Source organism: Calonectris borealis, chromosome 2, assembly GCF_964195595.1.
Source record: "Calonectris borealis chromosome 2, bCalBor7.hap1.2, whole genome shotgun sequence".
In the NCBI taxonomy this organism is placed as follows: domain Eukaryota; kingdom Metazoa; phylum Chordata; class Aves; order Procellariiformes; family Procellariidae; genus Calonectris; species Calonectris borealis.
Window position 1 is genome coordinate 43,671,296 of NC_134313.1, and position 26,709 is coordinate 43,698,004.

Consider the following 26,709-nt stretch of genomic DNA (forward strand, 5'->3'; position numbering starts at 1 on the left):
TTTTAACATGCTAATCCACTAAGCCATCCTACATGATTCTGTAGGCAATGTTTTTATTCCAGGCAGCTACCTCTTACTAGAGTCCCTTTGAAAGGTTTCAGGTTATCACAGAAATATTCCCATAAACTTGAATTCTTAAGGAGAGAGGCTTCTTTAATAGAATGCATAATACGTGCATTATCAAATTGCAGCCTTTTTTCCAAGAATTGTTTTATATGTCAGCATGGTTTGGCCTGCTGTAAGGCATTCTGGTTATTTGAGACAAATTGTTGATTAAAATGGCATATGCAAAAACCTTTTCTCAGTGTTGGGGGGTAGCAGTTCCTAATTTTGATGTAGAATATTATGTTGTGATAGCCAAATACCTGAATGGAATGCTATACTGATTATGCGAAAGATAGAGTAAAGGAGGATGAGAATTTATGCCAGCTGGATTTGGAGACTCCGAGATTCATCTAGATTAGTAGTTTCAGTTGCTAATCTTGCCCCATGTTCCTCTGCCACTTTGTTTTCTGAAGTTGTATTTTCCTCATTCAATTTTTGTAATTGTATACTGTCGCTGTGTCGAGTCACACAAACGTGGGAAACAGCAATACTGACTTGGCAGAAAATTCTGTAAAGTGCAAAAAATACAACAGAAAAATATAGTTCTGCCTTATCTTTCGACTTCAGAAATCTTAGATGTTACTCGTAAGAACAGTAGATATATGTGTGTGTTAGTCTGAAATCTGACTGTAGGCTGACTGCCACTGTGTACATCAGTGACTAGAATTTTTTAGGTATTAAATACCAATACAAGGAATTTGCTTGTACTTAGTTGAATTACACTGCAAAGTTTGCTGAAACAGCTTAGCAATAACCATTTTCATTATTTTTACAAATGCTAATTCAGAATGGTACAACATGAGTGAAAAGTTTAGTTAGTTGTTACTACTTGATACTCTATTCTGGCTAGTTATGGAGCTCTATTTAATGTTATCTGACAGATTAGAGTATTTAACTTGAAAGTGTGCTGCTGCTCAACAGGCGAGCTGGGACATCGCCTACTCTGATTTCCTACTGGCAAAAAGTCTGTAAAGACCATTTTAAGGCAAGCTTTGCCGTACTTCAAACTAATAGAGTTAGGTAAGGTTTGACACGCTGCTTTCTTCTTTAGGCACACTAAAACACCTTTTGCAATTTGGGCCAATATATTTTTGAACTGGAGAAGTGTGTTTTCATATAATCTAAAAGACTCCTCGGCTTTGGTAGCTTTAGCCCTGTACCTTGAACTATGATTCTGTGGGGTTTTTGTTACGCTGGTAGTCTATGAACACATATGACCAGAGCATAATACGTTGTGTTGTTGATCATTTCCATATACAACCATCTGCAAAGAACAATGCCATAATGAGACTCAGGGAGAATATGGGAAAGAAGATAGCATGTGATACAGAGTAAAATGAAACATCATAGGGCCTACACTGAGGATGCAGTGACAGTCCAAAGAAGAGGTCATCCTCACAGTGTTTTGCTATAAGGCTGTGTACTGTTTGTGTGTGATAGTACTTTCTACGTAGTGCCTGTAATTATGTTAATAAAGTATTTTCAACAAGGAGTTTTATGTATCAGTAGACCGAAGTGCTGCATGGAAGTAACTATGCCAGTCTTTATGTAAATTGTTTTTAAATAGACTGTTGAATAAGGTGGTGTACCAAGTAGTCACAGTTTAAAATCCTGATAAGGAAGGAATTGTTGTAAAGTGTTTTGTTCCGAAGCTGTATACTGAATCATCCTGGCAGATAGAGTTCTTCATTCTTCCAGGGCTGGATTTTCACTGAACAATTAGATGAAGTTACCTACATTTGAACTGATTCCTGAAGTTAGCCTAACTGGAGTGAAAACGATAATGCTGAAAACCAGTACATAAATCACTTTGTGGAGCTGGGTTGTTAACTGCATTAGTAAAAAATATGTTCTTTGACTCACCAGTTTAAATTAAAAAAGAATAAAACACCTAAAGTGTTTTATGTGTGATTACTCAATTTATATGTATGGCCAGGCAGAAACAGAGAATGTCTCTAAATTCAGCAAGTGGTATGTGTTGCTCTAAAGGCAGCAAGTGACTCATGTGACTGTCTTAGCAGCTGGGCAGCAAGATTAGAGAGCTACTATGTACACATTCCCTTACTGAGGGGTCCAAGCTATTGCTAAATGAAGTTGTATTACTGCCAACAACTGAATAACGGGCATAAGAAAATATAGTAAATAAGTGTGTCATCAGGTTAGTGCAGTAGTTCTTTCAGACAGTCGTTAAAGTGAAGAAAAAAAAACTTTTCCAAGATTCATATTTGAAAGATTTTTGTCCTTTTTTTCAAGCACTCTAACTTCATATGAGATTACATGTTAATTGTCCCTTTCAATCTGCAGATTTGCAAAAGTCATCTTGAAATGGCTGTTTCTGACACTGCAGGAAAAAAGAATTAGAATGTTAGTGAGTGAAGAATCTTATTCCAAAGAACTAATTTATTTGTAAAAGTACTAAAAATATGCTTGTATCATGAAGTATTTTGATTTGAACTGAAATTGGCAAAGCATATACTTCTTGGTCACTTGCTAATTTGAAGACTTATTCATGATGTTATTCCTCATGTATTTCCTAATTGTAAGAATTTGTGAAGTTTGTTCCAAATTGTCTTTAAGTTTTCTTGGCATGCCAGTATGGATTAGTGGAATATGTATTCTTTCTTTTTTTTTTTTTAAGTTTCCCTAATCTGATTTTTTTTTTTTTAACTCAGATACTTGCTTTTCTTAAGAAAGTTGCTAAACATTTGTGAATGGTTTGTCCTTTATATATATGTATTTACAGTTACACATTGATTCAACTATTATTTATGGATGTAAACTCAAAACTGTCACCCTGTCAAACACCTCTTTAGGACTAACCCTCATAAGGACTCCTTTCAGTCTGGAGGACCAGAAGACATACGCTTGACTGTTGCAATCAAGTAAATCGATACAGAAATCAAAAAGGCATGAATATGAAGCTCCGTAGTGCTATTTATAGTGTCAACTTTCAGACCATAATTATGTTTTAAGGATGAGAATGTATTTACTGAAAAGGAACTTTTATATTTAAAATGCCCAGATGAGAGATCAAGCCCGTGATAAATTACTTATAGTAAAAGAGGACCAGAAGCCATCTTCACTGCATCCCACTACCCTCAAAAAGATTAAACTGTTTGTTTGTTACTCTGCTTCAGGTTTTCTGGATTTCTGCTTTCTTTCTTTTCCTGTCTAGTAATGACTTGTTTCCCATCTTGTTACTCTTTCATGTTTATTCCAAGTTTGTGCAGTTTTCCTCAACAACGGTTTTCATTTATATCTCTAAGAAAAAATGGAGAGCATAAAATAAGGTTATCCAGAGTTGTCAGTGCATCTGAAAACTACCTTCTCAAGGTGGACCATCATTTTAATAATACTTCAAAACATGCTGTTGATCTGGCCCTTTTATTTTTGTATGTGTCTAGATTTCTTCATAATCAAGTCTCTTATTGTTTAGTATTTTGAAATCTTTGATTTACAGGAAATGTTCAGTTTGGTTTTTGTTTTGATTCATCCTCTGCTGAATGTTTCATTACTACTTTTTTAATGTACCATTTTCCCATACCAGATTGCTTTTCTACTCTGCTTTCATCCTTTTTCAGTCACATATTGCTCATCAGTTGCAAAAGAAAAATGTGTTCTTATTTATGCACTGCTTAGTCTGATGGTGCCCTGTGACATAGGTGCACTAGGAAACAGAGGGATGCTGGTGTATTGGGAAGTAGTTTATAGGTAAAGCACTAGCAGATTATGGCCAAGGGTATACCTGCAAAATATGCCAATCCTCTGACTACTTGAATGCTTCAGTGGATTCTTGTGTGCTGTTCTTAACACATTCCTTGAGATGAACCACCAGAAATGTCCATCTGCCAACAGAGTTTCAGGTCCTGCAGGGTCTTGCTGCCCTGTGTTGTGTGCCGCAGCAGCTTCTTGGGCTTTGACTTCTCACCCCCAGGGACAGAGCTCTGCCGTAGTGCAGGTTGTGTTGTGCTACTTCCCTTTCTTCTGCAACGTGCTGTGTTTGTTTAGAGCACCTTTTGCACAGCTGGAAGAATTATATAAAATAAACAACTGTCCTGAGAAGATATTTGTGTGAACTTGGACTTCGGCTTGTTTGTTTGTTCCTTTCAGAATTACGCCCAAAATTTCTTAGCCACAAATTTGTGCTGCTCCACTGAACTGAAGAGGGAAGTATCTTCTCATGGATTCTAAGGAGGAAAGATCTTAAGCTACCTCTGGCCAAAAATACAGTATTTTCTTTAATAAATTTGATTTCCAAATGGCCAAGGAGAAACAGCCCAGCCAGATCAGCCAAAAATATCTTGTATTTGTGTGAGATTGCCTCTTGTAAACAGGCATGGTTTAAGAAAGGAATAGGAAAGATTCTTGCTTGATATAGTCCTTCACCCCCTTCTCCCTCATGCCATTCCGTTCCTAGGATGGGGAATTATCATGGTGTTTGCTTCTTAGGGCCGTTAGAAAATCATGGATATTTTGAAGGAAGTTGAGGTGCTGTTTCTGATGCTATTTCTGTCCTTCTGGTGAGAGTTTCGCAGTGTTACCGTGGTGGTGTGTGCCACCTGCCCAGTATGCTTTCCTTTGACAGGAAGATCTACAACTAAGAAGAAAAAATGGTTTGGGGGAAGTCGGTAGCTGTTTTTTAAAAAGCTCAGCCTGTGCTCTCTGACAGCTTTTCTTAGGGTCAGAGTTGCAGTCTCACCACTTTTCTTGCACAGGGGGAGGCCTGGCAAGGAGGCTGGAAGGTATAGGTTGATCAGAAGTGACTCTTTAGCTCTTCAGTTTCAGATGTGATCTTGGTATTTGGTTCTTTTAAGGAATGATGAGCTTCCCAGTGATGAGAGAGAATTTCAGTAGCTGCCTTTGGAAAGAGAGAAATCTTGGTTCTGGTATCCTCTGAGAAAGCAAGCCTTCTGGGGCAAGCTGAAAAGTAAAGCATGGGAAGGATCGGAGGCTAGATAACTGAAACGCTCTTCTCCAGTAACTATAGATACTGTGGTCTTTCACAGGAGAGCAGTGGACAGGAAGAATGTTTGTTTCTAAGCACTGATGACCGGGTAAGAATAAATAGAACTAAAGGAGGCTTTTGGAGTTGTGTTGCTTTGTTCATGTCTTTAAAAAAAAAAAGTAGCATCCATTTTTAGGATTCAGTGTACTAGAGGCTGAAAAGGAAAACACAGCAGGCGTCTGTCCTTCCCCTGACGAACTTACAGTGTTACTCTAAGGAGAAGAACTGAGACATGTGGAAAGGAAAGGGGAAAAAGCAGTTAAAGTACTTGCGGTTTCATATATGCACTCTGTTTAATTTTGTATGTTAATTTAACAACAGTGGCTGACACTACTGTTTTTAAATAAAATAGTAAATTCAGCTGTCCCTCATTTACACAAAGCCAAATTATGTTCCTCTCAGTCATCGCCATGGGCACTCCTATGCTATTCTACTTTTCAGGCCCTGGATCACTGAAGGCAAATACCCAGTGGGATGCTAGTTCTCAGAGCTGTATGTATCCCACAGATGGGACTTCACAAGCCAGTTTGCTGGCTGGAAACTTATACATGGATCTTGACAATGGAACATATTTATACAGAGTTCTGGTATGCTCCCTAGCACGTTTGATGTTTTGCTTCAGGCTCTGGATACTTTGAGAAATCCTGCCCTACAGCCACAGTCCATACCCTCGTGAAACACCTAGCTGCTTGTACATTGTTTCTGACTCTTGTGATGGAGAGGCACTACTTGCCCAACCTGCATCATGAGACTTGTACTATAAGCACCTTGATCCCAAAGCTGGAGAGCCTGCAGTGCATGCACAGGGTAAAATGCAGAGTGAGAATAAAGTAAATGGCTCCTGTGGTTTTTCTGAGGGTTGTTTTTTTAAGAATCAAGTTTCTGTGGCATTTTTTGGGAGAACCTGTTTTGAGATTACTAGGCCGAGTTTTTCAAAACCATTGTCTTCATAATCTGTTTAGAACGCAGCTTTCACTGCCTTCCACTGCAGCTGCAGGCACTAAGTATTTCTGCAAATCACTCCTTGTAGACCCATGCCAAGGACCTGGAAAATTAATGACCTCTTCTGTAGCATTCGATTTAAATGACACAGAGATCTATAGTAGAATCTGAGTTCTTTAGGACAGCATTCAATTATCTGACTCAAAAGATTGGTTTCTGAATGAGTGAAGGGCTTAATAAGTAATCAACAAATTGGCCAAATTTGGGTAGAGTTCACAGGAATGACAGTTCTACCACTATCCCTGTCTAATTTCAAGTCTCCATCCCAAAGGACAGGGGTTCAAAACTCTAGGAAAAGGAAAAGTAGGAAAAGTCTGCCAGAATCTTTTGACGCAGACAAAACTTTTTTTACATTAACCTTTATTTTTTGAAATGACCGCACTGTTTTGAATGAATAAAAAGTGAAGAAACAAAACACTGAAGCAGACACTAACTTGTAAAATTTCAGCCCAAACAATGGCAGTTTGGCAAAGTCGTAATTGTCTTATGTAGAGGAGTTTGTCTTACAATGGCAAGTATTTGGCAGCGTGGTGAAATGTGATCCTACTCATTCTGCCAATAACAAAATATGCTGGATTTGAGTTAGCATTTGTACCTACTGACAGCAGTGTTGGTTCTTGTGTAAATTAACAGAGGAATTGTCCTGCTTTCAAATCAAGAGTTGTTAGAGAACTGTTATCACAGGTCTTACCGGCCCAATTAAGGCCTGAGATGACAAATACTGCATTTAATCAACCTGATAAATGCTGATCAAATTCTGTTTGCATTTTATTTAGTAAGAATAATTACACTTGTGTGCAAATCAAAGCCCGGTGTTCTGTTTCTGACAGTGGCAAAACCAAAGGTGTGATGAAAGGCACACGAGCAGGGCAAGCATGTAGGGATAGCTTTCCCAGAGTGTTCTCCTGATCTTCAATAATTTGCTTGTCAAAGGCTTCCTGAGCCAGATGTGGTGGGTTTGTATTTACTAACCCTTACTGGACTCTTTCCATGAACTTTTTCCTGTGACCTCCTGAGCCTTTGCAAACTCTTACATGTCTAAACACCCTGTTGCAAGGAGTTCCACAGCAGAAATGTCTGAAGAACGGGTAAGTTTCCTTCTTGAGCTTGTGTTCTCGTCATTTCATTTCACATCTCCAGCTCTTTTATTGGAAGAGGCAGTAACTACCAGGCTGTTCATCTGTCAGTCTCTAGCCACTTCAGTGCAGGTATACCTGCATGCCGTTCAGTTGCATGTCCCTTATATACATGTTTATTGATTCCTTCAGAGAACTCCACTTGCTTGATTTCCTTTTCCAAAAGTTGTGTTGCCTCTTCACCAATACGTTGTATTTGTTCATGTGTCCTCCCACCCTCCACCCCTCCGTTGTTATTCAAGTTTATGCTGACTTGCCTGATGTAGACGTTAAGCTTACTATCTGTAGTACTTTGGTGGACATTGGGAATTGTTAGGAAAGAAATAAAACAGGCAGCAATCCGTGGTGTGTCTGTCTCCTGAATACTGTGTAAAAGATATATGTAGAACGGAGAAAATACAGGACAAGGTGATGAATGTGAACAAAGTAGTGAAACAGCTTCCATGCAAGGAAGGTCTAAGTAGGCTTAGACTTTTCAGCCTGGTAAGAGACTACAAAAGGGAGAATACAATATAGGTTTCATATCACAGACAGGGGATCATAAAGTGGCATAGATGGGATGAAGGAGGAGCAAAATTATTAGCTGAGAGGAAAGAGAAGTAGTGGGAGGTGGGTGCAGAACAAGCTAAAAGAAAGTAGTTGTGAATAAAATGTGCAATTAAGCTGTGGAACTCCCTGCCGTGGGATGTTCTGAGTAAAAAAGCATACATGGGCACAAGAGGGGACTGCCAAATTAGTGGAAAAGAGGGCTATTAAATCTATCTAGCACAGGAAGTCTCTAAATCACAAATGGTGATACTTCCCCAAAATACTACACGCTTGCCTTCCTCATGATCTGCTGTTACTGAAGCAAGGATGCTGGGCTGTATGGGCTTCTGCTCTGACCCGCAAGGACCATTGTTGTGTTCCAATGAGAATTCAGGGACCCAGAACCGGAACAAATCACCTTGGCTGAGCCAAACGCCATTCGGTCACAGAAACCATGTTTGTCTATCTGTGAACCTATACAGATCCACTTGTGAACTAGTTACATGTTTTCATCTCTTCACATCCCTATCTTCTGACATGTAAACTTAAAGCCGGTGTTTTGTTGGCTAGGAGACCTTTTAATTTCCAGCCTAAACTTACTTACGATAAGCTTACACTTATTCTTTATGCCAGCCCTGCTGATTGTCTCATTGGTGTACTTATTAAGACCTTTTGTTCAGTTTTGGTTGGGTTTTTTGTGCGTTAGATGTTTTGTTGTGCTATCCCAAATAAATTTTTTGCGAACATGTATTACCAGATTTATACATGGTGTTCCCAGAAAGATCTTGGTAGTCCACTATAGTGGCATCTGTATGTCCCTTTCTGCACTGGAAATACAGCTGCTTTTTTGAATCATTATATTTTCTTTCTTCTGAACCAGCTCTCTTTAGTGACTTTTACTAGCTGCTTAGAGGATGGTTATACACAAACTTTTTCCTTCTCTGCTACTTCCAACTAACGATTTGTCACTTTTCAGCAGAAACCACTAGTCTCTAAGTGCGTTACTCTGTCCTTTGTTGTTACTTTTCATCCCATTTCTGTCGCAGCTGTTGCAGTTTTTCTTGTGTATTGTTTCAGTCTGCACTGTACTTCTGGTACCTCCTAGTTTCGTATTTTCTACATATTTTGATAGTGCTCACTTGAAGGCATTAAAAAAATTCTAAATGAAAATGTTGAATCAAAAAAGACTGAAGACCAGTCTTGGCAGAAGTCCATAAATAACATCCTTCCACCTTTCAGAAAGAAATCTGTTGTCATCTCCTCTTGATCTGCTACTTTTCCTGCCTTACTATTCTTGAACTAACCCCTGTCTTCTCAGCTCAACAAACTACTGCTCAGGTGGTAGTATATCAGATTTCTTACTGAGTGAGACTAGAACTGTTGTGCTTCCTTTATATAAAGACTATTTTGTCATGTTGAATAAAAGTTGCATGTTTGACATGGTTGAACTTTTAAAAATCGTGTTACATTTTATTCGATTTTCTCTTTACCTTCATGTTTTCATTCTTTCTTTGAAAACATGCTCCAAGCAAGAGGCCATGCTACCATCATAAATTGTATGTCCAGATAACTTTTCTCCACCTTTCCTCAATATTGAAATGACGCAAAAAAGTATTTATTTAGATTTGATGCTGTTCTGAGACTCTTCCATCTCATCACATGGCAGCCTTGCTTCCTGTTAAATCAGAAGATAGAATTTCAATATGAAATGTAATGTTATATAAGTAGAGCAGATACTTTTTTTAATTCACCTTTCAGAAGCCCCTGTGTTGGTCTCTGTGGTTGGTAGCCATCTCTGGTGTAGAGGACTGTAAACTTCTACCTTATTCCCTGTAGTGGGAATAGTGAGTTGAAACAGTTGCACAGTGCTTCTCTCTGCTGTGATTGTTGATGTTTGGCAGACTTAGTTCTGACCAAGTTTATTCAAGGAAATATATGCACCGCCAATAATACAAACTTAGTCATTTAATACCTCTCATCACCCCTGCTAAGGTGAGAGCATCTCACAGTGCTGTGATACTCCATTAGTCTGTTGTGCTCAATCAGTTCTGCCAGGCTGGTTCCCCTCGCCACCCTCTTGGACATTGGGTCTGCAAGATGGAGCTGGTGCCAAATCCCCTTGTTTAGCAGCGTGCTGAAATTTCTGCTGTTCCTGACTTTGAGTGACTGCTCAATCCCATTAGTGCCAAGAGACCATAGGAAATCCGTGGGTGCAGTTTCTTGGTGATTTGCAGTTTGGGCTAGGGCTGTGGGAATCCCAACCTGCTCATCTCTGTACCTGAGACGGCTCTTCTCTGCCTCCTCTTCTGCTGGCACTAAGCCACTCCAAAGACTTAGACTTCATGGAAATGGTTGACATTTTTTCTGAAGGGTTAATTTGACCGTTTTAGCTCTCTAGGGTTAATTTGACTGTTTTAGCTCTCTGGCCTGGCATACTGTATGGCCAGACAAGCACCACTGCAAAAAGGAAAGGGAGGGAGGAAGAAGCACCGTACCTTGAACTGTTTCAGTGTGGAGGCATGCTCAAAATAACTAAGCTCTGGACAGGCTGACAGAGTGCTGTCCTGTGCTATGTTCAACATGACAGCTGGACAGATGCGTCCTTCTCTAATCCCAAAGCATTAGCCAAGGTGCTGTGCCAGAGCTGTTACCCCCTGCCCCCGAGCTGCTTATGGGCACTTGAGCCTGGCGCTGCTTTCACCGCACAGCCGGGCCTCCAGCAAGGAGGTGGCTTGTGTCCAGGAAGCTTGGGGTGTTGGCTGGGCACGGTTGCCTCTGCCTATGGTCAACCCAACAAACAAGGTGTGCGCTTAGGTGGGATTAGGCTTACCTAATTCTGGAGATAGCCGCTTTGGTTTTGGGGATTGGGTTCAGGGATGAGAAGGTAACTGCTGAAGCTGCCTTGCTTTTGGGATTGGATCCAGGGATGAGAAGGTAACTGCTGAAGCTGTCTTGCTTTTGGGATTGGATCCAGGGATGAGAAGGTAACTGCTGAAGCTGTTTGCCAGGCAGCTATCAAATCTGATGAGGGATCAGGCCTTGAGGTTAACTGGCAGCAATTATCTGTACCATAGCTGTATCCATGCTGAGTGATTCTTCAGTGTTTTGTTTTGTGTTGGTTTTGTGGTGGTTTTTTTTCCCTAAAAAAAAAAAAAAATAAAAAAGGTGATGTCTCACAGTGTTGGTTTCTGTGGCCCTGTAATTCAAGGGAAGTATCAGCCCTTGTCTTGCAAATACAGCCTTTTGGATACAAACCCTAAAGTTTTGGTGACAACTGTGGTAACAATGAGACTGAAATACAGATGTCTGACACGTTCTTGTGTTCCCATTTGGGATACAGGCTCCTCTGAAAGCACCCCCCTGCTTTAGTAAGGAAACAAACAATTTCAGAAAGGGCTATGTTGAAATCATCAGGCCGTTGTACCTGTTTTGGTAGTGTTGTGTCGTTTTTCTTAGCTGTTGCTTCGTATAACCCTAACTCTTTTTGACTGTCTTGTGGCCCTTTAGCAGATGTTTCCCCCCAGCACTAGTCATGGTGGCAGCTTGTGCTAACTGGCGGGGCTGGGAGAGAGCGGTGTGTTTGGGGAGAGGGATGGAAGATTATCATCGCTACAGGTCAGAAATTAAGTGTATTGTCTCTCTGCAGAAGAAGGGGATGCATAGCTTTCTTTACTCCAGCAGATTTCTCCGATATGATAGGAGGCAGGAAAGAAATGTAATTTCTACAGCCAAGTTTCTGTGTGTTACTTTCTCATGTGTTCTTAATGATAGAAAGCTTGGGTGGGTGCCGTGCTGTCAGACTGTATTACCCAGCGTTAGCTGGTCATGAATCCACGCTTCGTGGTCACAAGTATTTCTTTTTTCTTAAAGACTGCTCGTTTGTGCAGTTACAAACACTGATGGCACGGGCACGAGTCTCCACATCACCCTTGCCTGCCCTCTGGTACTCAGATCTGGGTAAGCAGGGCAGTTGCAGTTTGAAATTTGTAGTTGTAACATTATCTGTTAGAAGTAAAGGAAAAAAAAATCGTGCGAAAACAAGTAGTGTAGACCACACTAGATCTGCTTCGGATAAGTCTGTCCGTTATTGTGTGCAATTAGACCCAAGTATTTTAAATGATTAGTAGATATTATATTTTAAGAGATTGGTTAGTGGTAGGAAGTAAGGCTGCCAGTGAAATTTTTCTTCTAGAGTTCAAATGCAAAGATCTTTTATTAAAATTTATCCAGTTGTTTAGCTTTTCTTAACAGAAGGTTCATAGGTCATAGAAATAAGTGCGGTATGAAATTTCAAACCCAATAGTCACCTGCTTTTAAAGAAAAACAGTAATATTCCCTCATTTTAGAAGGCAACACAGTTATTTAACTACTGCTTTGTGCTGTCAAAATATGCCCATTTGTTTACATTCGTGTGTATTCTAAACTGTTTTGATTTTTGTTTTGTTAATTTTATTTTTAGCTGTAGAAGCCTGTACAGGCTCCCAACGATTTCATTGGCTTTCTAGCCACTTCTTCCTAAGAAAAGGTGACCATACCAAGGCTGTGAATAATCCTCTCTGTATTCAAATCTGCTGGACAGTGAGCGTTGCCTTGCAATTTGTTAACACTGCTGCTTTGCCTCTGCTTTGCTTCATTTCACTTTGTAGCACCCTTCTCCTCTTCACGGGATTCTCCGTTTTGGGGACTTTTTTACCAACGTGTCACCTGCCAGATAAAGGGGGGGTGGGGGAGGAAAAGATTGCTTTCTTATAACTGTTTTGTTAAGAGAGCTTTGTTGTTCCTAATCCACCTACAATTTGTCTCTGTTTCCTCTTCCTTAATCTCCTTTTGCCCCTATCTCCGAACCTCCTCACCTTCATCCTCATCACTCCTCCCTCCCCGATCTTTGGTTTGGAAGAAGCGTGGAGGCGTGGTTAGATGCCAGAAGAGCTCAGTTATTACTTACACAGGGAAACTTCATCCTGTCCAACAAGTATGCTATTCGTAGCCTTGAGGGTTATATCTAAAAGGCACAGAGTTTCCACTCAAAATTTAAGTAGATTAGATTATGTATACATACTTGTTGTGACTTGGCAGGTATCCCAGTGCCCAAGGTCTTAAAACATATACTTTGCTATACTCGAGGCAAGCTCAACTGCATGTTTCAAAAGATGCTCTGGAGAGATGGGAGGCTGCTGTTTGGAGTTCACAAAAGTGTTATCCTCTAGATCTGATACGACACAGGAATTCTGACTACTGTTCTGTCTAGTCCTGTATTTTGTCTTGATATTAGCTGCTATCAGATGCTTCAAGGGGTGGTATAACCATAAGATTCAGAGGAGAAGATCCTCTGTTATTTAACTCTCTGCTGGTTTGGGTTTTGTCCTGAAAAAAGAGGGTTGGTATTATTTTTTCTGAATCCCTCTTGAAATCGTATTATAATTCTGGATGATCCAGTTATCTCTGTAAGTCTTGTCTGTCTAACTGTATGCTACCTTCTGGCAGTAAATCTCACAGGCTAGTACTTTGCTGTTAAAAAATAAAGTCTTGGTGTTTATTAGTTTAAAATTTGCTATGCTGTGGTTTTATTGACTGTCTCTCACTGTCGTAAGAACAGATGAAACCGTCTGAGCAAGTTGCTCTACTGCTAATTATTTTAATAGTTTTATCTTGTCATCTTGTTTTTTTTTAAAAAAAAAAAAAAAACAAAACATAAAAATGCAGCCCCAAAATTCAGGTGCTGCAGATATGCTGGAGGGAACCGTGAAGTTAAACCAGCTGTATTTTATGAAATTCTGTTTGGTATGGCACTTTTCCTTATAAGGTCCAATGACCAATTGTTTTGATTATTTAGAAGGAAAAAATTCCATGAGAACTGTTACTGAAAATGACTAACTTGGCATTAGTGATCTGTCGCTCTCTTATAGCATTTGATGCAATACTGAAGTTAATTAAGATAGCTGAAATATCCAGTTAGCCACTCAGTGCCTCAGCTGTTCATATGTGACCTGTTTATTACATTTTCTTGTAAATTGCTAATGGTATCTGTAAATAAATACTCCTTCTGTTTGTAGTGGTGTCTTCTTAACATCCAGGCCTTTGTAAATAAAGAAGAGCCTGTGTATGTAATAGAAAGCTCAAACACTTGATTCACACTGCACAGTGAGCTATGGGCTTTTGCAGCGGGGAGCTGAAGTGATTCCTCAGGTTTTGCAGTTAGAGCAGTGAAACCTTTGAAGGAGGAGCGTGGCACTGTGGTTGCTAATGGACGGTGGAGGATCCGCAAAAGCGGAGTGGCTAGGGCTGCACGTTCGAAACTAGGGGTGGTCGGGTCAGGTTGCAAGAGAAGGGCATACTTGACAGAGAGGTAGGCTGGATTTAGTTAAGTGGTTTTGTTTCTTTGTTTAAGCAAGGATTGGAGGTTGATAAAAATGCACAACTGATATGCAGTATATATGAGCTGCTTTTGCTCAAAATTGCAGAGGGGTACGTAAGAGAGATGGGACCAGGACTTAGCAGATCTGAAATGTATGTCCACATGACCCATTCTTTTGGCCTCTCAGTGGCTTAGAGAAGATATGCTTGAAAACAGTTACTACAGTTGCTTAAACCCGTTTGTGTTATCTATTAGAGTAGGCTCTTAAAGGCAGAGGATGAGGAATAATCTATTGTGGGGATTTTTTTTTACCTTCTGCATGATATTCTTCCTGGATGTTGAAAGAAAGATTTGCTCTAACAAACAGAAACTGCATGCAAAATTTACTACTTTTTTTTTTTTTTTTACTTCTATTTTGCTTTTCTAAGTATGGAAACATAGGATTCACTCAAGCAGATAATAGGTAGAATTGTCCCTTTGTGAACTTAAAATGGAGATAGTGAAAAAGAATGTCTAGGTTGTTGATTACTGAGAAATAATTAACAAAAACAGTTTACTATGGCTTAGTTCACAGTAGGATGTTACCTTGAACACGCTTCAGTTCCTCTTACAGCATCATGTGTCCATGCTGAACTTAAGTCTCAAAGTTACATCAAAAAGGACTGCTTACTGTAGTAAGTGCAGTAAATGCTTGTTGCGGTGAGTTAGTTTCCCCTCTAAGGTTTCTTTACGTTAATTGCTTATAATGTACTGAGTTTGTATTTCTTCCCACCTGGCTCACTACCCATGTCCTTCTTTACTCCAGGATCATCCTGACTGGAGGTAAATGCTCCATACAAGTTGGCAGGTAGCCAAGAGTGCTGCTTTTTGCGGTGGGATTGTGAGCAAGTTGGTTGTAACGATTGATTAGTTTTGAAGAGTACTGCCAAGGCTCTGGTGGCCTCTGGTTCATGTATGTCTGGTCCTACTCAGATGCGAATCGTTACGGGATGGACAGGTACAGGTCACTGCTCACGTAAACGAAAGTGAGAGAGCACACCTGGACCTGGCCTCAGGGATGAATCAACACAAAGGACCACAAAGGATGTAGCAGAAGACAAAGAAATACAACAGGATTCTTGATCAGTGCCCTCATACGTGCTCTGGGCTGTGGTTTTGCAAGTGACGTTGCCACCGAATCCAGGAGTGATTTATTTTATTTTCCCCCGGGTGGTGCACAGTGCCACAGCAGAGGCCCGAGGTAACCTGGTAAAAACCCAGCAAATAAAGGTCAGTAGCCTCACCTATGCCATAGTGTCCAGCTGGGCCTGGGCCTGCTGCAAGCATTGTGACTCATCAGACGTGAACAATACCCAAGAAATGGCTACAGGATCCTGCAAAGGCTGGAGGAGGAAGCCGATCCAGTAAGTATTGCATGCCCAATTGCACAATAACTTCACAGGGAGGGTTTAAACTACTTTTTCTGGAGCAGAACTCTCTGGCTCAGGTAGCAGCCTTCCCCTTGCCATTTAACTTAGCCGTCCTCAAACTTAGATTAGACCTTGTTATATTTATTTGCTGTGGGCTCCTCATCCACCCAGATGCGCTGTCACTCACTGGCCACCTCCGAACTTCTGCACTCCAGCCACTGTCCCTACTTCTCTTAATTTCTCTTACACTCTCACCCAGAGTAATAACCTTTACTGTTGGTATCCCCCTCCCCAAAATTTTGCATGTCAAATCCAGCAAAACCTGTTCAGTCTTCACTCAGCTACCCTTGCCTAGTTATCAGTCCTGCTGTCCTGAAGGACATCTCAGAAACTTTACTGTGTCAGCTCCCTTGTACCTCCATGTCTTTTTCTTCCCCTCGTTCTCTGCGCTCTCTGCCCTCTGTGTAAGAGATCCATCCCACGAGAGTGGCATCAAGTTATCTTCACTGCCCAAGTCTTTGCAGCTCTGTCCCGTAGCTACCTTGCCCTATTTGGGAAGCCTGGAGATCTCTAGAAGGAGAGAGGTGACCCTGCTCTTGGTGCTGATGTCACCACGGAGCACGCTGCCCGCTCCCTGCCTGCCTTGGGGAGCCCTGGGGCTGTGGGGAAGGCACAAAGCAGCCCAACCCGGCTAGACACAGCAAGGAGCACGCCTGTCCCAGCTGAGCCGGAGCCACAGCATGGCTCACCTCCACGGTCCCCGGAGCTCAGGTCCTCACGTGGGTGCAAGGGGAGAGAGTTTGAAGGCTGGAGGGAACCGTGCGTTTGCAGGGATGCACAAACGTAAAGGACGGATGGCGTTACATGGGAGTCTGTGTTTCCTCCTGCTGCTGCCTACACCCCTGCCCATGCAACATGTCCTTCAGTTTAACAAGTGTTAGTTTGCCTTCCTCCCGGTCAGTGTCGTATGTCACGTCTGTGCTGCTGAGTCAGGGCTTTGTAGTTTCTCCAGTACCTGACTCCACAAATACAAGAGCTCTTGATCACACTTTTTGATGCTTTTGGATTTTTCATATTGCTCCCCCGCCTCTCGCCCCCTTGCTCCCCTCCCTGAAATGGCATCCTCTCATCAGTCTCACTTTAAAGCTTTAATGGTATATTTCTTTGCTGTGGCAAGTCCCAAACGTGAGTTGCACTTTTCTGCCTCCTTTCTCAGCTGATTTGATCTCCTCTCATTTCCTCCTCACTAGTCACAGCCTTCCCCAGCTTTGGTTATGCTGCCCCCCTGCTCCAGACCTTAGTCATGCTCAGAGTGTTTATAAATCTTAATGCAGTCTCAAATATAAAGCTATGCTGTCACCGAGTTTCATTAGCGTGTTCAATCTTTGCAGAGGGAATTTTGAACTGCTTTGCTGTTCTAAAACTTTTGTTTAGTAGAGTGAGCTTGTGTATATGTAACAACTGCTACAGAATTTTCTTGATTTTTGCAGTGTATTTTACAGTAATTTATAGGAGTGAAAAGTGTGTGGGAGGGAGGTTTGACACAAACATTGAAGGTGGAGAAGGTGTTGGGGTTTTTCCTTCTTTTTTCTTTTTTTTTGCCTTTTTTTTTCTTTCTTTTTAAGGAAATGCTCCTCTAGTGCTCCTGGATGAAGCTTGTTGATAGGTAGCCTTGCAATGTTATTATCGCAGTCTGCTTGTTGTCTTTGTAAATGAGGCCCTTAAGTCTCCCAGGAATTTGCTAGGGAGTAATATCCTTCAGCATGAGGACAGCTAGTTGCACATGTGTGCTGTTACAAATGTAATGCCTACTGTTTTTTTCTTTAAAAAAAAACAAAGGCAGAACCCTTTATACTGAAATGCCTATCCAACAGTGTCTGACCATTTCAAGTTTTGAAACAATAGCAGACAACTTACCCCATTACGTATGTCCCAGAAAAACCTACAACAGCATATGTAGTATGTGGAAGTAATTTGGAAAGCATCTTGCAGTTTTGAAGGGAACACGGTGAAAAGAAAAGTTGGGGGAAAAGAATTTGAATGTGGTCATGAGGGAAGAAACTAGTTAGCAGTATTAAAATAGAGTTTGTAATGAGTGGGGTGACTAGTAACATCTTTATTTTTTCTGATTTCTCTTAGCACATAAAAAAGCTGCAGCCCATATGAAGAGGGGAATTATTAGCTAAAAGATAGCCATCAGATTTCAGAAGATAAACGAAAGGTGGATCTGAACCTTGAAATTGTCAGCTCAGCTCAGCAGGAGGTTGCAAAGGCAGAGTGGTGAAAGGAGGGTTTCCTGGAGAACTCCCAGAAGATTGAAATGGATTATGCGATTCTGGAAGGGGACAAGAAACAGGCAATACAAAGGTGCTAAGCATAAACAGTTGTAACAAAACACTGGTCAAGCACTTTACCTCCAACACCCTGTAACGCATAGAAAATGTTCCATATTGAGACCACTATGCCAGTTGAGCTAATTAGAAATGTTGCCTGACAGTATTCAGGATCTTGTGTACATCATCTAGAGAAGCATTCCTTGCACGACCTACTTTGTTTTTAAGGTCATTATTTTTCATTGAAAAAGCACCATCAGCTAAAACAGTAAATAAATCCATTTTCTAAACACCTGTCTGAAAAATAATTGAACACACGCCTATTGTAAAACTCATCTCTTCACAAATTTTAAAAATAAAATTAAACTAAAACATACCTTTTGATTGCAAATTTTTTGCTAGCCTACAGCTACTTTCCCACAGCGTGAAAGGAGCTGAAGCATCTTGTTGGAGGGCTCTTAGAGGAATACGTTCTCCGGGACTCACAAAAGCATCTCCATTTCATGTTTCCATCTGCCCTCCAGGATTTTTTCCCATAATGTGCATGAAACATTGATGCATACCATACAGTCATAAGACTATTTTTATTCCATCTTTTTTGTCACCATCTTCCTTCTACCTTTCTGGAAGCCTGCCCCACTGGCAGTCTGCAGCTGTTCAAAGCAAAGTCTTGCATGTGTTTTTCTCCCATCACTTAACACAGGCTTGGACATCAGGGAAGCGGAGTCCACTAAGTTGCTTTAAAAAAAGGAGGAGAGCTCTTAAATGCCCTGGTGTCTTGGACTGTGGAGAACAAAAATTACCTTGCAGGACACAGGTCTTTCATCGTAGACCACACATTATTAGTATTGGTGAATGCTTACTGTGATAAACTATATTCAGCAGTACTGTGAAGGAATATGCCATCGTGTTGATAAAGTCTCAAGCCTGTGTGTTTGGGATGTGGAGCTGGGGTAGAGTAGGGCAGCAGGTATGCGTCTCACCACCTGTTGAGTGGTGCCAGTAGGGAACCCTATCCCTTCAAAGCTATCCGTGACCTCCTTATGCTGTCAGCCTTCCTGACTTGGTTGGCCTGCCAATAACAAGCTGATTACCTTGTGATTTAATGGTAAAGTTGTTTGGTGACTACATCGTTATGACATTTCATCAGGCTGACAGGAGCTCCCAGATTGGTTTTCTGTTGGTGCAGCTCCAGGGCAGAATCTGTGTGGACTTCTGGCAGGTTCTGCCTTTGCTGCCTGAAACTAGTAGTTGCTGCCAGTCACATGAATCCAAAAATTGTACTCCAGGTGACTGTTCTGGATACTAACTGCCTGGCTTCATCTCCCTCTGCTGTGTTCAGTCGTGTAGCTCTAAATTATGCATGACTGCTTTTAATTTTCATTAATCTGGCATCAAATCTCAGAATTCTTAAAATGTGCATCCCAAAATGTGTTGCATGACAAACTGAAGCAGAGCACTGTAAATGAACTGCTCAACATGCCAAATGGGAGATGGGAACGAATGCAGAGCTATGTACTTACCTTGTTAACAAGGATGTTCTCATAGCAAAATGGCACGCAAACACTTTGTGAAGTCACTGTAGTCAGAGTAAGCTGATACACAGAGTTAGCTGTGTATGCTAACATCATTGCATAGACAAAGCTGGTACGTGTGAACAGAGTCAGAATATATTCAGTGTCTGCGCAGTGCAGGTTCTGAAAGGCTCACTGATTACAGCTTTGAAGAGGGATTTGCTTTGATATTACCCTGAGTATTCTCCATCTTTAGTTACCCTTTCCTGAGGCTTTTGTGTTTTAGCTCATAAGGTCATTGATACAATCATCAGCATCACAGCTGTAGCAGTAGTAGCAAAGGCTGTCGTGACTGAATGTGACGCTTTTTATTTAATGTAAAGTTACAATAATCTATGAAGTATTTTCTTTTCAGATAGAACAGCAGTTCCTCGACTGCAGAGTGTATTGGAAGATTAGCAGCTGCTTGGAAATTGGGCACTCTTTCTTACTTCTTGCCTTTCTTTGGGGGCTGGGATAAGACGCAGAGGAGACGGGGCAACCAGGATCAGCATTTTAGTTGCAGTAGCTTCAATAAATCATATGAAAATCCAAGGTTATAAAAAAAGCAATGCTAACCTCTGTCACAGTTTTTGCCCCCAGACAATGTTGTTCAGGCAGCGTGATTCAGAGCAGGACTGGGCTTCTGCTACGTTCTTTGGACAACTGTGCAGAGCTACCACCTACACCCACGATGCAGTATATGTACTGGGGAGACTACCCTTTCTCTCAGTCACTTTATTTCTGTCCTTCATGAGTTGTCATTTTGTCCCAAATGTGAGCTTCGCAACCATCTAACCTAACCTCATGAGGCAAATCTAACTCTCCTGTGAAGGGTCCTGTCCTATTACAGTCACTTCTATGTGGTATTGCGATTTTTCACACACTTCTTCCCACCACCTTGCCCCTCTTATTTGAGCTTGTGTTAGCAAGACAGGTAAGTATATTCTTTTTTTGTGGTTTTTTTGGTTGGTTTTTTTTTTTTTAGAAGCAGACAGAAATTGAGATAGGATAGAGGATTTCTCCAAGCCCAAGCAATGAATCACTAGTTGGATTATTGTAGTCCTGTGTTTTCTGACTTCTAGCCCATGCTTATTTTACAGACTTTGCTATTTAAAATGTGTCCCTGCCTTCTGGCGGTTCCTTTGTGCTGTCTGCCTAGCAGACCTTCAAGTGAAATTACTGAGCTCTTTGGTAAGTTTTACTTTTTCAGCTTAAATGAGGAGCACAGCACAAAGTGGAGTGACTGGTGGCTGCTTTTTTCTGTGCTGTTCCAGTTCAGACCATCTCTCTGACTAAGCAGAGATCACTAGCTGCACAGGATTATGTTGTGGAGTTTACATTGAGTTCACTGATGTCATTGTGATTTCCACCTAGCAGACTAGAGCACCAGAAACCCTTTTACTTGACTGGGTACTGAAACTGTTGAAAACATCTTGCGTTACGATTCAAGTTAGATGACTCTGTCTCAAAAAGCAAAACTTGTAACTTCCTATTCTATCTAGTTGTGCTATGCAGCCTAATTATGTTGTTTTAAAAGTACATCCTAAAGTATTCAGGCTTAGAAAAATCTTCTGAAATCTAAGTATGTAAAATTATGGTTTCAGGGGTGGTCTGGGGCAGGCAGGCCTGCACCAGGCAAATCTGAAATCTGTACCAAAGGCAATTTTGGTAGATGCTATAATAAAGCATAGAATTGGTGGCCACCTGGGTAGGTATGATTATTTGGGAAGAGTCAAAGCAGCATTTGTAAGAGAGTCCTGTCTTAGGGAGTTGGAGTTCTTTGGGGGCATCAGCAAGAATAAAAGATGTTCTGGTTCAAAAATCAAAAGTGAACTTTATCAAAAAGGCTTTTTAAGGAAACTAAGGAGCCATAATGTAAGAGGGAAGGTCTTTGCACAAGTAAATGACAGATTAAAAGGTAGGATCAAAGGGTAGAAGTAGAAGGTCAATTCTCAATTAAAGAAGGGTCCCGGTTACGTTCCACAGAGATCTGTGTTGTTCATCACATTCGTAAGTGGTATCAGTAAGGGGATGAGCAATTGGGTCAGCAAGTTTGCTATGAAGAAGAGAGCCAGCTGTGGAGAACGGTAGAAGAACATTAAAGTGCTGAGGACTGTGCAACAAAATGGGCGATGAAATTCAGTGTAGCTAAATGAGGATAACTGAGGAGCACTGGGTAGAACAATCCTGATTATATATAAGATTATGAGTTTAAGCTGAGTATTACCATTGAAGAGTAAGATTTGGGCATTGTGATTGGTGATTCTGTGAGATCATGAGCTCATTGGTCACCAAAACACAACCCAAATGTTAGGGGAAAGAAATACAGAATAAAATAGAGAATGCCATTACAAGAGTGTATGTTCTAGTTGCCTCCTGAGTGCTGTGTGCACTTCTGGAGCCTTCATCTGAGAAAGGATTGATTAGAACTGGAAGAGGCTTAGAGAAGGTCAGCAAGGATGATGAGCTACATGGGGTGGCTTCCATATGAAGAACACTGCTGTAAACTGGGACTTTGGTCTGGGAAAGGAATGAATTGAGGGCAATGTCATGGAGATCTGCAGAGGAAGGAAGAGGCAGGCTAACCACTGCCTTTCAAAACAAGAACATACACAGTTAGTAGGGAAGGCAGATTCAAGCCTTCAAAAGGAAGGTTTTCCATAAAATTGGTAGTGGAGAGACCTGTGGGATGACTTTTAGAAAGTATGCTGTAGATATTAGAAACTGATAGAGTTTCCAGGGGGTGTGTGTACTATTGCTTGGAAGGGTGATGTGCTGAAAATTGCTAAACTAACAGAAACCACATATGGTTCAGGAAGTCCCTGACATCAAAGTAGTTGGAGGTCAGAAGAGAATCAGTGAGAAATATCATACGTTCGTGACCTGTTCTGTACTTTTGGCTATTACTGGAGGCAGAATAATGTATGTTAGATGTACCGTTAATCTCGCCCACACACCTAGTCTCATTTTAAGATGTCTTGGAACAAAGGAAAATAATGTTCCTTATGAACATCAGTTAATTCCTGATGATAGTAGTGTATAATCTCATAGGCACCTTTAGGATGTGTGTTTGTGTTTACTTGTACATATACAGGATTTGCTTTTGATTTTATTATAAAAATGACATGGTCCTGTATGCAGATTAAATAGTAACCAAACTTTGCTTTCACAGAAGCATCATCACTTTAAAAATGGATGCAGATTATCCTTGGATGGGGGGGTTAGGGGGGTGGTGTGATTCCAAAATACATGAAAGCACTTTTGCAGGTTTAAAACATTCTAACAGTAATTACAGTATCAACATTATTTGTATCACAGCCTTTCCAAGGTTTTTAGAAAAACATCTATGCAGTGCCATAGAGATTCTTAAAAAGCTCATAAAACCACAATCATCAGATGGGTTAACTCTAGGCAGCTCTTGTTTCCTTTAATTTAGTATATAATCAGGAATCCTTTGGAACATTTAGTAACCAAAACTGAGCTCTCAAGATTTAAAGTGGACCTAAGTAATTTGAAACATGGAAAGCCCACAAAGAGATGCTGGATAGTATTGTGATTTTTTTTTTCTTTAAATTACAGACTATTAGGTCATGATAAAATAATTGTTGGTAAGTTCATGTTCTACTTTCCCAGAAACTTAAGAAGACAAAAAAAAAGGCAGGCGTGATAGAATTTTTCTTCTATATTCTGAAAAAGGTTATGTAATACACTTTCTAGTGTAGCATATTATAAGAATGAGTTATTTTCTAAAATTAAAAAGCTGGTTGTCCAAATTTCATGACTGTAGTACAGCTTTCAAGAATTGTGAATAATCTTATGATCATGAAAAAAACCATGTTGTATTTAGTGGTCAAATCTGTATAAATACCTATTTTTGTATGATGCTTACTGTTCCACAGCAACCTAGTGTTTTTTTTCCTCCAAATGCTTGCTGTATTAATTAATAAAAGGTATGTACATTTAACAGATGTTTACTAGTGGAATCTGTGTATTTACTGCCCAGAAGAAAAGAAATGGGTTTAATCATTTTAGTGCATTTGTTCCCTTTGCTACCCATATTTCACACTACTTTGAAAGGATGGGTTTTTTTTCCTGCTCGACTTTATGCAATTTCAGTAAGTTTCTCAGTTTTGTGGATGTTTTAACAAAAAAAGCAAACCCAACAAAGACTTTGTTAAAATTTTGAATTGATAAAATATCTTAATTCTTGTATTTTTCTACCTTCTATATAATACTCTTTGCAGCATAATCATTGTTCTGCGCACAGTAGATATTAGTAATGTGCTGTCACTAACAGCAGACTACAATGGTTGCTTGGTTTTAGTTTCAGTGCTTATGTTAATTCATTATGTTCTAGATGTTAGGCTGTTTCCCCAAGGGGTAAAGTCTTATGTGTTATTATCTCTAAGTCATTCTTATGTTTATACCTAAGATCACTGGATAGATATTTTCACTGTTTTGCCCACATCATTCCATTTTCCTGCAGTAGCTTTCACGGGCACTTCTCCTGCTGCATGTTTGGATTTGGTTGTGTCTTCCTGCAGCCTGTGCGTGCTCTTGCTGCTGTCCTACCACGCTGCATCAGCCACCCTTCTATACTGTAGGCTAGAGCTTGAATCCGTGGAGAAGGATTTCTCTGAACTCAGCTGCCTGCTGTAAGGAGAAGTCCTGAAGTTCAAGATAAGATAAACACAGCCTTGTATATAAAAAAACCCAAAAACCTATCTGTTCTTTTGTGATTAGTTTGCGTATGTGCAGGTGCTCCCCTGACATGAAACGCTCCTGTATGGTAGGGCCAGTGCTTACATCTTTGAACAATTATTTACAATAACTGTTGTCCAAAAATGCAAAAGGCCAAATGGCTTCACCCACCTCTCAATGCCATCTCGTCCCCCGGGGGCCTCAGCGTGGAGCCCTTTGTCTTTTCACATCTCTCCGTCAGCATGTGAGAGAACAGGAGCTGTAAAACCCTGGCTGATTCCCGGCTGCTGTCAGGTAGTGTACCTGTTGGCTCTCTCCCTCTCCCTGCCTGCTGTACGAAAGGCCACGATGGCCAGAGGCAGGGCTCCGGGGGTTGAGGTCTGTGCCTCCCGCCGTTTGGCAGGGCCGTGTTTATAGACAGTCGTGCCAGGTGTCTTCATTGCTTAGGGCAGAAACATGTGCGTACATGTTCAAATCTCTTCCAAATTACACAATAAAACAGGCAGAAAATTAAATGAAGTATCACTTTGTGAAAGTGCAGGCGCGAGCTGCTCCTGGCCTAGGCAGGCTCCCTGGTCAAGCTCGCCTTCTGGTTAACAGTCTCACCCCAGCAATGCCCATTCTTCCCCCTTCTTGTCCTCCAGCATCAAAGCCTCAGCTTGAGCTTCCAGATGTAGGAGAACTCAGGCCACAGAGAGACACCTCCCTTCATTGCCCCCTTCTTCGTCCGGCCCCATCCAGCCAAGAACAAATTGGGGAGAATCAGCATCTTCCTAAGACAGGATTCTCCTTCTGAACGCAGGCATCAAAGGTGAACAGGCTTCACTGGCTGTCTCCTTTAAAGAGTGACGTGCTGTTCAAATAAATGCAGATCAGGTGACCTGCCAAGAACAAACAGTGTTGTAGACCCCTGCATCAGTCAGAAGACTGATTTTAATTCAACAGGGAGAAAGGCACCCCTAAAGTCATCAATCCTTCAACATCTTTGCCAGTTAAGCATGGATTTTTCTTACATGCTTGACTATTTCCATTGGTGGGATCAACTTCTCCAGCTGAGATCCTGCCTTACTGAAAGTTAATTCTCCCTAAGAGGGACCTCTGGAAGTCCCAGGTTGGCAGCTAGACCTTCTGCTACCTGCAGCTACTTTGAGATGAGTCTTCTACTGCAAAAAGTAGCATTTGTCTACAAAGTCAGTCAGACCTACCACTCGCTCCAAGGTCAGTGCAAGTGTGCAGTAGGCACGTGGATCCTTTATGATCCAGGAAGGATGGCTGAGCCTTGCGGGGCTGCAGGTCCCAGCGTGCTGTCCTGGAGTGGTGTGGGCACTTTGCCACTTACGCCCTCAGCCCCTTCCAACAACTGTCCCAGCAGAGGTGTCTGAAGGAAGGAGGATTAAATCTGCACCTCCACAAACTGAACTGCCTAGTGAGAGGCTTCTGTGTAAGCCCACAGCACAAGAAAAGCAGGAGGAGGCTAAGTGGTGCTCCTTCTTCGGCTGCCTTAATCTTCAGGAGCTCTGGCAACATTTGCACAATTTTAACAGCCCCGGCTGAGGGGGCAGATGTGGTGGGATTTGTAGTTCAGTTCTGCCGCTCTGTAGTGGAGGTGCGGTCACTTTGGCTCTTCTGAGCCACAGTAAGTGGATACGTTGACTGTCTCTTGCTGATGCTTCCTCCAGCTCAGCTCCCCCAGCTATCCCTGACTGCTCGGGCAGGGCAGGTTTCCTCTGTCAGTACTTTCTTTAGTCAGGTGACTATTAGTCACCTCATACAGAAAAGAAGAAAAATGCTTACTTACGCTGCAGTAATTGTGGCTCTTCCAGGCACATTCTCCATAGAGGCACCACAAGCGACCTCTTGTCCTTTGCTCTGAAGGAGTCTTTACTGGTGGCAAACTTGAGAGAGTTTAGACTGGGGCATCCTGAGCTTAGGTTGCTCATTACTACCCTGAGCAGCAGAAGCTTCTGGCTTCCTTGGGCTGCACGTGTTCATCCTCCTTCTTCCCAAACCAGGATGCCAGTCCGTGTTTCAGCTTTCCCATCCTCACACCGCGCTCCCAGCTAGGACATCAACTCTTGCCCACGTATTTCTCTCCCATGGCCCTGCTCCCTTTCATCAGCCACAGCAAACCTTGCCAGCTCCTTCACATCAGCATCTAAAACCCCGAGGCGGGAGCACAGGTTTGGGAGCGGCAGGGCTACAGCAGCCACTGAAGAGGGAGGTTGCCACTTTCCAAGCCAGCACGTTGATGGCAGTGGCGCAGGGGATGGCTCTTGCCCCACAGCATGAGTGAAGAGCAGAGCTGGGAGCTGCCATTGCTGCAGACCGCGTTAGGTGGTGCGACGATGTGCGTGGCACAGTTTAGGAGCCCTTTGCCTTATACCGCTGCCGGTAGCAGTTGGGAGGGTTCACAGGCACAGCCTGGATGGACATTACTGTCTTCAGAGAATTTGATCCTGTTCGTGTGAGTACATGCTCACCTGGGATCTGTGTGGACAGCACTTCTTAAAGAATCACAGTTTCCATAGGGTAAGTAACCGCTTTTCATTTTGTTTCCTTAAAGAAATATTTAAAACCCA

General features: G+C 41.6%; 1 protein-coding gene across 12 annotated transcripts in view; it reads left to right on the forward strand.

Moving 5' to 3' along the window:
• The window catches only part of PLAG1 (PLAG1 zinc finger), a 50,803-nt gene that overhangs the window by 11,971 nt on the left and 12,123 nt on the right, over positions 1-26,709 (forward strand). For 2 of the 12 annotated variants that reach the window (XM_075141818.1, XM_075141820.1), the window contains 3 exons: positions 14,937-15,534; positions 17,680-17,907; positions 20,530-20,620. The exons of 4 other annotated variants lie outside the window; for them this stretch is intronic. The gene's annotated coding sequence lies outside the window, so the exon portion shown is untranslated. Of the gene's footprint in view, positions 1-14,936; positions 15,535-17,679; positions 17,908-20,529; positions 20,621-20,645; positions 26,660-26,709 lie in introns of those variants that run through there. 6 more of the 12 variants (XM_075141822.1, XM_075141821.1, XM_075141824.1 and 3 more) reach the window with 6 other exon arrangements.